The sequence below is a fragment of the Manis javanica genome, chromosome 1 (assembly GCF_040802235.1).
Source record: "Manis javanica isolate MJ-LG chromosome 1, MJ_LKY, whole genome shotgun sequence".
NCBI classification, from domain to species: domain Eukaryota; kingdom Metazoa; phylum Chordata; class Mammalia; order Pholidota; family Manidae; genus Manis; species Manis javanica.
Window position 1 is genome coordinate 7,172,592 of NC_133156.1, and position 10,688 is coordinate 7,183,279.

The following is a 10,688-nucleotide window of genomic DNA, read 5'->3' on the forward strand; positions in this document are numbered from 1 at the left end:
AGTGATTTGAAACTTTTCATTAAAACTATAGGTTAAAAATGATATCGTGTAACTTGAACAAATATTTGACACCTATGTTCATTGCAGCATTTTTCACAGTAGCCTAAAGGTTGTGAAACCCTGTGTCCATCCACAGATGAATGTGTAAAGGAAATGTGGTCTCTACATACAAGTAAATATTATTCAGCCTTAAAAAGGAAGGAGACTCTGACACAAGATACAACACAGATGACCCTTGAGAATATTATGTTAAGTGAAGTAAGTCAGACACAAGAAGAAAAAAACTGTATGATTCTACTTGTATGAGGTGCCCAAACAACAGAGACACAAAGTAGAACAGTGGTGCCAGGGGGAATGGGGAGTTAGTGTTTACCAGGAATAGAGTTTCGCTCTGAGAAGATGAAAAAGTCTGGAGACAGATGGTTGTCATGGTTGCAGAACAATGTGAATGTACTTAATACCACAGAACTGTGCAATCAAAAATGGTAAAAATTGTAAATTTTATGGTATGTATATTTTGCTATAATAAAAATTTTTTTTAATGATATTGTGTAAAGACTTGCAAAATTAAGATAATGGATTCTTTACTATACCCATCATACTGTTTATTTTCTAGGTAGATAAGATGTAAATCATATGGTTTAATTTTTAATTGTAAAGATATTGCTTCTCATTTGGTTTCAAGAAAGATTGTGTGTAGGATAATTTCAGTGTATATATACATATACATATATGCCAAACTGATTAGAGCTGAATTCTCAATTGATAAGTCCCGTTTCCGTATTCTAGTAACATTTCTAGCAAAAAAGGCATGCAGTGAGGCTTGACTATGTTGTTATTGTGTCAGTAGGAACCCTTCACAACGTGCGGCTGAGGAAGCACCTCTGGCCTCTCTTCTTTTCTACCATTAAGATGTGCTTGCCTAGGGTGCCCCCTGCTAGTCGTGGCAGGAACTACATTTTAGGGACTATGGAACTGCATAAATCTTTGTGCTTTGCATACATACTGGAAGTTGAATGAAAGTCTCTGTCACACCCTACTATTATTATTTCAAGGGAAAAATATGGAAATAGAATAGTTCAGTGATTTGAAACTTTTGTTGAATGTTGGATGTATATCTCCTTCCTTTTAGAACAGCCCAGAGTGAACACAGTAATCTTGTCTATGATTATGTGACAACAGAACTCAGTGGTACTTTTCCTTAAGCACCTAAATTAAAGATGTATAAAAGAACTGTTAACCTGATTTTTTTCCTTTTAGTTTAAAATTATTGTATAGACAATACCATTTGTTACCTACTTAAACAAATTGGCAATGCATACTATTTTAGTTACGCTATGAGCTGTACATATCTTTATAGTACTTTTGTAAATTAATTCAATTGATGTTTATTTAACTTCTGGTCATACAAGGTCATGAGCTGGGTCTTGGGGGAGATGAGAAGCTTCCACTTTCTATAATTAAAGAATTCATTGTGCTGAGCTCTGTCCACTGGAGGAATTTACAATCTGTTCTGAATTACAAAGTATTAATTCACAAATAAACACTCCAAACCCAGCTGGTCTTGGATGCAGACAATGGCAGAAAATAAAAATTTATAGTAATTTAGATAGCTTCTGCCATGATTATAAATGTTCTGTACACATTTCTTAAAAGATATGTTAGATAGGGAAAAAAGATAGTGGTGTGAGAAGTGAGGCAGAAATCTCCTCCTGAAACCAAATATATTATGAAAATACACCAAATACAACTATTACTAAGAAAGTGACCAGAAATAAGATAGCACCAGCCACTCTACATCTGGGAGAAGAGAACATCTCATGGAAAAGCATAATGTAAAAAAGCCACAACCTGGTGGAACCGAGCACTCCCCCCACCTCAGCTCACTGGAAGGAGGAAGAGAATCAGAGGGTGAAGGCAGATGAAGCACAGGACGGCTAAATCCCCAGCCCTAGAAATCTACTCCAGGGGCACAAACCCACATTGCATGGTGCTCTGGAGATTACAGGGGGTGAAAACAGCAGATTAGATGAGGTAGAGGAGACAGTAAATGGAATATAAATTAGAGAACAAGAATACAAAGAAGCTGAGGCAGAGAGAGAAAAAAGCATTTCTAGGAATGAAAAAATATGAAAATAACTGTGTGACCAATCCAAACAGAAAAATATTCACATTATAGGGGTACCAGAAGAAGAAGAAGAGAGAAAAAGGGATAGAAAGTGTCTTTGAAAAAATAATTGCTAAAAAGATCCCCAACCTGGGGAAGAAGATAATCTCTCAGGCCATGGAAGTACACAGATCTCCCAACACAAGGGACCCAAGGAAGACAACACCAAGACATATAATAATTAAAATGGCAAAGATCAAGAACAAGAACAGAGTATTAAAGGCAGTCAGAGAGAGAAAAAAGGTCACCTACAAAGGAAAACCCATCAGGCTATCATCAGACTTCTCAGCAGAAACCTTACAGGCCAGAAGGGAGTGGCATGATATATTCAATGCAATTAAACAGAAGGGCCTCTTACCAAGAATACTCTACCAAGCAAGATTATCATTTAAATATGAAGGAGGTTTTAAAGAATTCCCAGATAAGCAAAAGTTGAGGGAATTTACCTCCCACAAACCATCTCTACAGTGTATTTTAAAGGGACTTCTCTACATGGAAGTCTTACTAAGGCTAAATAGCTGTCACAGAGAAAGTAAAACCACAGTAAAGGAAGTAGACCAATTAAATACTAACCAAATGCAAAATTAAATCAGCTCCCCACAAAGTCAGTGAAGGGATACATGAAGAGTACAGAATATGACATCTAACATATAAAGAGTAGAGGAGGAAGAAAAAGAAAGGAGAAAAAAAAAGCATCTTCAGTTTGTATTTATAATAGCATAATATGTGAGTTAAGTTAGAATGTTACAGTAATGAAGCTGCCCTTGAACCTTTGGTAAGCCTGCAGTGACAATAAGTACATATCTATTGATAATTACTCTAAATGTAAATGAACTGAATGCCCCAATCGAAAGACATAGAGTTACAGAATGGATAAAAAAGCAAGACCCATCTATACGCTGCCTACAAGAGACCCACTTCAAACCCAAAGACATACACATACTAAAAGTGAAGGGATGGAAAAAGATGTTTCATGGAACTAATACGGAGAAAAAAGCAGGAGTTGCTACAGTTGTATCAGACAAAATAGACTTCAAAACAAAGAAAGGAACAAGAGATAAAGAAGGACATTATATAATGATAAAGGGCTCAGTCCAACAAGAGGATATAACCATTATAAATATATATGCACCCAATACAGGAGCACCAGCATATATGAAACAAATACTAACAGAATTAAAGGAGGAAATAGAATGCAATGCATTCATTTTGGGAGACTTCAACACACCACTCACTCCAAAGGACAGAACAACCAGACAGAAAGTAAGTAAGGAGACAGAGGCACTGAACAATGCATTAGAACAGATGGACCTAACAGACATCTATAGAACTCTACACCCAAAAGCAACAGGATACACATTCTTCTCAAGTGCACATGGAACATTTTCTAGAATAGACCACATACTAGGCCACAAAAAGAGCCTCAGTAAATTTAAAAAGATTGAAATTGCACCAACCAACTTCTCAGATCACAAAGGTATGAAACTAGAAATAAATTACGCTAAGAAAACAACAAGGCCCACAAACACATGGAGGCTTAACAACATGCTCCTAAATAATCAATGGATCAATGACCAAATTAAAACAGATCAAGCAATATATAGAAACAAATGACAACAACAGCACAAAGCCCCAACTTCTGTGGGACTCAGCAAAAGCAGTTTTAAGAGGAAAGTATATAGCAATTCAGGCCTATTTAGAGCAGGAAGAACAATCCTAAATGAACAGTTTAAATTCACAATTACTGAAACTGGAAAAAGAACAAATGAGGCCCAAAGTCAGTAGAAGGAGGGACATAATAAAGATCAGAGAAGAAATGAATAAAATTGAGAAGAATAAAACAATAGAAAGAAGTAATGAAACCAAGAACTGGTTCTTTGAGAAAATAAACAAAATAGATAAACCCCTAGCCAGACTTATCAAAGTGCTTGATCTTACTTGAGCCTCACAACAAAAGTGTGAGGGAAGAGGGAAGGGATCACATCCCATTTCAGAGGCGGAGTGGGGATGTGAAAGGTCTGAAGAATTTTCCACTGCTGGTCAATAGTCCACAAGCCCACATCTTTGGACTACACATCTGGGGCTTTTTGTGCAACTCTGAGACTTCCGAGGTTGACTAGGAAAATAACTTAGTCATTTATGAACTAGGAGAAGTCTTGGTAACATCTAGACAGGGATGGTAGCAGCAGGGGTGAGCCACCAAGCTGCAGTCCTGCGACACAGGCCACCCAATTATCGTGACAGCTTCTGCAGTGCTGGTGTGTTTTCATTTCTTACTTTTGGCAGAAATGGTCTTTATCCTCTATAATCTGCTGTGGAGATGTTGTGGTATTTTGCCTATGAAAACTGGGGAAGCCAGCACAGAAAAAGATAATGACTTTTCAAGAGGCTGACATTCTTTGGTGGCAAATGGATTATATGTCTCAGATTAAAATTTTATCATGAAAGGAAACAAGAGAAGTGATTTGTATAGTTAAAGCAAATTCTCAGATTTTGCCTCAGGAGAGATTGTATTTTAATGTGTTGATTTCTGCTTCGTCTCCTCTGCCCTTCTGGCTTATAGCACATGGAGTATTTCATGTGATCTGTCTAGCCAGCTGCTGTGCTTGGTGTGTGTTGGAGAAGGTGTGTGCTGAGGCGGCCTCGGTCCCACGGACTGGCTGTGCCCATTGGCAGCCCTTGTCAGGCCTCCTGACTCAGCTTGGCCCCCCCAGTCCTGAGGTTAACAAGGAGGACTTTTCAAGCTGTGACTGGAATGTGGTCCCCTCCAAACTACTGGGAACCACATGGGTGTCGTCTAAAGACCTTGGGGCCAGCCAGGCACCTCTCCCCCAGCCTCTGGAAAGTGAGCTTCTCACCAGCTGAGCCACAGCTCTGACTGAGACCCTTTGGATTCTTAGGGCCTACCAGGCCTGCTCTGCTCTCCTCATATCTGTATTTGGCCAAGCCCAGGGATTGTCACCTTCACTTGTTTACCAGGCTGCACCTCCTCCCTGCATCTTCCCCCCACTGACCACGCCCATCACAGGCCCCATCCTGCATGTTGGCCACCCACTGTAATCATGGCCTCCCTGGCTACTTGCCTCTGAGGCCTATGTTCCCGGGCACAGCTTCTGGCTGTGTCGAAAGGGGCAGTCATTCCTTCCACCCACCCCTGGGTCTCATGGCCTGGTGCCTGCATCAGTGTACCTGCCTGTCTCAACTCCTGACACCAATGGAGGAGGCCCAGGCTTGCTTTGGCCTAGGAAGATGGTCAAACCATAAAGAAAGATGCCTTTTTAGAGGTATAAGCATACATTCCTCTTCTCTGTTATTTAAAAAAAAAAGTACTTTCACAGATAATGAATCAAGGCAAAATAGTGGCACAGGTCCATGTGTGCCAGCAGATGGTAGTGGCGGAAAACATCTTGTGCCAGCAGAGGTAGGCTTGCCAACAGGGCTGTCAGAGCAAGGAGATCAGGGCCACATGCTCTGAGGACCACGTTTCAAGGGTGGTGTTTAGTTTTGGACTCAATCCAATCAGAAGGCTGATTAAATGGATACCACCCATTTGAAAGAATGGAGCAGGGACTGAAAACCATAAAATATGAAGAGTGGTTGAAGGGACCAGGACTATTTCACTAGAGGAAGGATTCAGAGGAGGTTTTTTGTCCATCCAATGAGTACTTACATGTTCAGGCACTCAGCTCAGAAATTGTTGTGTATAAGCTCACTTAATCCTCTCTGCCTGTCCATCCATGGGTGGATAGATAAAGAAGATACAGTGCATATCTACAGAGGAGTATTATTTAGCCATAAGAAGGAATGAGATTTGTGGCAATATAGATGGACCTAAGGGGTATTATGATAAGTGAAACAAGAGAGAATGACAAATGCTGTATGATCTCACTTATATGTAGTATCAAACCCCTGCCACCCAGACAAACCCAGAGCTCCTAGACACAGAGAACAGATTGGTAGGCACCTGAGGTGGGGGGTTGGCAAAATAGGTGAAGGAAGTCAAAAGGTGCAACCTTCCAGTTATAAAATGAATTAATTAATGGATATCATGTGCAGCATAGTGATTATAGTTAATGATACTGTGTGGTATATTTGAAAGTAGCATGAAGAGTGAATTTCGAAAGTTCTCATCACTCTCATCACAAAAAGGGCAAAATCTTATAAAAAATCACATGTGGTGGTAGATGTTAGCTGGACTTAATGTGATTATTTTGCAATATGTACAAATATAGAATCATTACATTGTCCGCTTGAAACTAATATAATGTTTCAAGTTAATTACACTTTAAAAAAATCCTCACAGCAACCCAATGAGGTTGATAGGATCCCCAGTTTTCCAATGAAGAAGTGGACACTCGGAAAAATTAAACAAGTTGCCCAAGGTCACACAGCTAATGAGTGGCAAAACCAGGATATTAATATGAATCTCCTGGTTTCCAAGCCCTTGCTCTTAACCAGTAGTGTGTGTGGTATGTGTGTATATTTTATATAAATACATACTTTATATTTATACAGTAATGTGTAAGTAATCTTGTGATGTATTTCTGTGTGTATTTTTTGGTCAGAAACTTTAGGCTTGCTAGGCATGTCCTCTAAAGGAGAAGGGCATCTGCTGCAGTCCACTCTGTGCACTCTCCTGTGGTTGTTGAGAAGTGGCTGGCTTCAGGATGAGGTGGTTTGCACAGCTGGAGGTCCAGCAGGGTAAGGTGGTAAGAGGTAGAGGGGTGTCTGAGCAGGGGTATACCTCTGAAAGGTGGCCAGAGAAGGCATCCGGGCAGAGGTGATGGATGGCAGCCGTCTGGAAGAAGGGATGAGTTCAGATCTAATTATACTTGATATTAACACTGTGTCAAAGCATTAAGTAAAACCTGTCTGATGACTCAGTTGATTTTGGAAATCTGTAGAATACCTGCACCATCTCGTATACGGTGCAGGAGGAGAAGGTGTGTCTTTGAGTCACTAGGTGGCGGCCTCAGATTTCCTGGGACTTGACTCTGCCCAGGTCATTGACACAGAAACGGAAGAATAAGAATAGGTGTGCCCTGAACTCCTGGAATCATCCCCTTAACATGACTTTTGCTCTTAGAGGAGGGAGAGATGGCACAATAGTGCTGCAGAGCGCCAGGAATGGAGGCTTGGAGGCACTGCTCCTCAAGGGGCTGATGAACAGGTTTTGCTCACTGATTACCTTTCTGGATTCCTTTTTTGCTCTCTTTCTTGGCTTCTACTGGCTACATTTTCTTCTCACTTAACTTTACCAGTCCTCTAATTTTAATTTTACTTTTGCCTGATATATCATTTCCTCTTTCCCTAACCCAGTTCCTCAATGCTGTTTGCTCTTCTCTCCCAAAATTCCCCCCAATGCACCCCTCTCCCCACTCCTCCTCAACTGTGATGGGAATGCATGGAAATGGTGCCGGGCAAGCCTCCCCAACTAATCTCTGCTGGCAAATTTCCTACCATCAGCAGCAATTACCAGATAAGTAGTAAGTATATTCTTTAGAGTAATTAAGAGAATGTCTGAGTCCAAATCACAGGTCTCTCCCTCATTAGCTCTCCAGCACTGGGCCAGTCCCATGGGCCCAAAATGGCACAAAAATGGAGATTATCTACAAGGGATTGTTTTGAAAATGAATCAAGGTGACCCAGCATATGAAATAGTCTAATACAGTGCCTGGTACATAGTGGCAGCTCAAAAAATAGTACTCATTATTATTACTTGGAAACTTTTATAGCATTTTGTTATTACTATGACATGTGTACTATAATTTACAAAGGCACCAGTCCTCCAAGATTAGGGAAAGAAAAAACAACCTTTCACTACAGATGATAGGAAAAGCACTGGTCTAGATATCATTATTTCCCCTTCTTTGCAAAAGCTACTTACTGTAAATAGAGTCATTTACTTAATCAGTGAATTCCTCAAACGTTTATCAAGTGTAAAACAGCCTCAGATTTTAGTTTGGGCAGAGAATGAACAGGTAGGAATGAAAACACCGCATAAACCTTATTTCTATGAAGTGAATCCATACCCTCCTTTCTTTTGCCTCTCCGAGAGGCCCCCTTGTCATGAGCAGGGCAGTCAGTGAGGGATTTGTCTGTGCTCACCTGGCCAAGCTCCTCCTCTGCGTAGTCATACTTGATGAATGCAGACCAGGAACTCAATGTTCCCTCACAAGAGGACAAAGTTAATTTCCTTTATTTTATTCAAGATTCAGTTTTATTTGATATGGGAGGACAATGTGTTCATAAATGGTTAACAACACCAAGAGCACATAGGTGCGCCATTTTCTTTTTTTTTTAATTTGGTGTTATTAATCTACGATTACATGAGGAACATTATGTTTACCAGGGTTCCTCCCCCTTCAACAAATTCCCTCCACAATCCCCATTACAGTCACTGTCCATTAGTGTAGTAAGATGCTGTAGAGTCACTACTTGTCTTCTCTGTGTTGCACAGCCCTCACTGTGCCTCTCCCTACATTATACATGCTAATTGTAATGCCCCGTTTCTTCCCCCGCCAATCCCTCCCTTCCCACCCATCCTCCCCAGTCCCTTGCCCTTTGGTAACTGTTAGTCTATTCTTGGGTTCTGTGATTCTGCTGCTGTTTTGTTCCTTCAGTTTTTTCTTTGTTCTTATACTCCACATATGAGTGAAATCATTTGGTACTTGTCTTTCTCCGCCTGGCTTATTTCACTGAGCATAATACCCTCGAGCTCCACCCATGTTGTTGCAAATGGTAGGATTTGTTTTCTTCTTATGGATGAATAATATTCCATGGTGTATATGTACCACATCTTCTTTATTCATTCATCACCTGATGGACACTTAGGTTGCTTCCATTTCATGGCTATTGTAAATAGTGCTGTGATAAACATAGGAGTGCATCTATCTTTTTCAAACTGGGCTTCTGCATTCTTAGGGTAAATTCCTAGAAGTGGAATTCCTAGGTCAAATGATATTTCTATTTTGAGCTTTTTGAGAAACCTCCATACTGCTTTCCACAATGGTTGAACCAATTTACATTCCCACCAGCAGTGTAGGAGGGTTCCCCTTTTTCCACAACCTCGCCAACATGTGTTTTTGTTTGTCTTTTGTATGGTGGCGATCCTTACTGGTGTGAGGTGATATCTCATTGTGGTTTTAATTTGTACTTCTCTTACGACAAGTGATGTGGAGCATCTTTTCAGTTGTCTGTTGGCCATCTGGAATTCTTCTTTGGAGAATTGTCTGTTCAGCTCCTCTGCTCATTTTTTAATTGGATTATTTGCTTTTTGTTTGTTAAGGTGTGTGAGCTCTTTATATATTTTGGATGTCAACCATTTATCAGATCTGTCATTTATGAGTATATTCTCCCATACTGTAGGGTACCTTTTTGTTCTATTGATGGTGTCCTTTGCTGTACAGAAGCTTTTCAGCTTGATATAGTCCCACTTGTCCATTTTTGCTTTTGTTTCCCTTGCCCAGGGAGATATGTTCATGAAGAAGTTGCTAATGTTTATGTCCAAGAGATTTTTGCCTATGTTTTTTTCTAAGAGTTTTATGGTTTCATGACTTACATTCAGGTCTTTGATCCATTTTGAATTTACTTTTGTGTATGGGGTTAGACAGTGATCCAGTTTTATTTTCTTACATGTAGCTGTCCAGTTTTGCCAGCACCATCTGTTGAAGAGACTGTCATTTCCCCATTGTATGTCCATGGCTCCTTTATTGAATATTAATTGACCATATATGTTTGGGTTAATGTCTGGAGTCTCTATTCTGTTCCACTGGTCTGTGGGTCTGTTCTTGTGCCAGTAACAAATTGTCTTGATTACTGTGGCTTTGTAGTAAAGCTTAAAGTTGGGAAGTGAGATATCCCCCACTTTATTCTTCCTTCTCAGGATTGCTTTGGCTATTCAGGATCTTTGGTGGTTCCATGTGAATTTTTGAACTATTTGTTTCAGTTCATTGAAGAATGCTGTTGGTAATTTGATAGGGATTGCATTGAATCTGTAGATTGCTTTAGGCAGGATAGCCATTTTGACAATATTAATTCTTCCTAGCCAAGGGCATGGGATGAGTTTCCATTTTTTAGTGTCCTCTTTAACTTCTCTTGAGAGTGTCTTGGTAGTTTTCAGAGTATAGGTCTTTCATTTCTTTGGTTAGGTTTATTCCTAAGTATTTTATTCTTTTTGATGCAGTTGTTTATGGAATTGTTTTCCTGATTTCTCTTTCTGTTAGTTCATTGTTGGTGTATAGGAAAGCCACAGATTTCCATCTATTAATTTTGTATCCTGCAACTTTGCTGAATTCCAATACTAGTTCTAGTAGTTTTGGAGTGGAGTCTTTAGGGTTTTTTATGTACAATATCATGTCATCTGCAAATAGTGACAGTTTGACTTCTTCTTTACCAATCTGGATTCCTTGTATTTCTTTGTTTTGTCTGATCGCCATGGCTAGGACCTCCAGAACTATGTTGAATAACAGTGGGGAGAGTGGGCATCCCTGTCTTGTTCCCAGTCTCAGAGGAAAAGCTT